A 512-nucleotide genomic window follows, 5' to 3' on the forward strand; every position below is an offset into this window, starting at 1 on the left:
ACCCTCTGGGTCCTACCGCGGAGCCAGTTCCCCAGCCAGCGGATGATGGTGACATCAAGGCTGCAGTTAGCATGCTATTTGCCCTCTCCCAATCATTGGGCACTTCACCAGAGCACCAAGAGCACTCAAAGATCTGTGCCAGGGGCTGAGCTATAATGCTCCCCAGCTCCCTGAGTACCCTTGGGTGTATCCCATCAGGCCAGGCTGACTTGAAGGTATCCATCCTGTCAAGGTGTTCCTTCATGAGGTCAGCTTTGATGGAGGGCAAGGAATCTCTCTCACCTGGACCTCCTTGACCCATAGTGGGCAGGGCCGTCCCATGGGACTGATGAAAAACCACTTAGCAAGTTTTCTTTTTCCTGGGTATCAGTTGTCAGTTGCCCCATCTTGTTTAGCAGGGGTCCAGTGTTGCCCTTGCTTTTCCTCCAGCTCCCCACATATCTAAAAAAGGACTTTTTATTTTCCTTGATATTTGTAGCTAGCTGGAGTTCCATCACAGCTTTGGCTTTCCT

Source organism: Gavialis gangeticus, unplaced genomic scaffold (assembly GCF_001723915.1).
Source record: "Gavialis gangeticus isolate Ggan-Ray unplaced genomic scaffold, GavGan_comp1, whole genome shotgun sequence".
In the NCBI taxonomy this organism is placed as follows: Eukaryota; Metazoa; Chordata; order Crocodylia; family Gavialidae; genus Gavialis; species Gavialis gangeticus.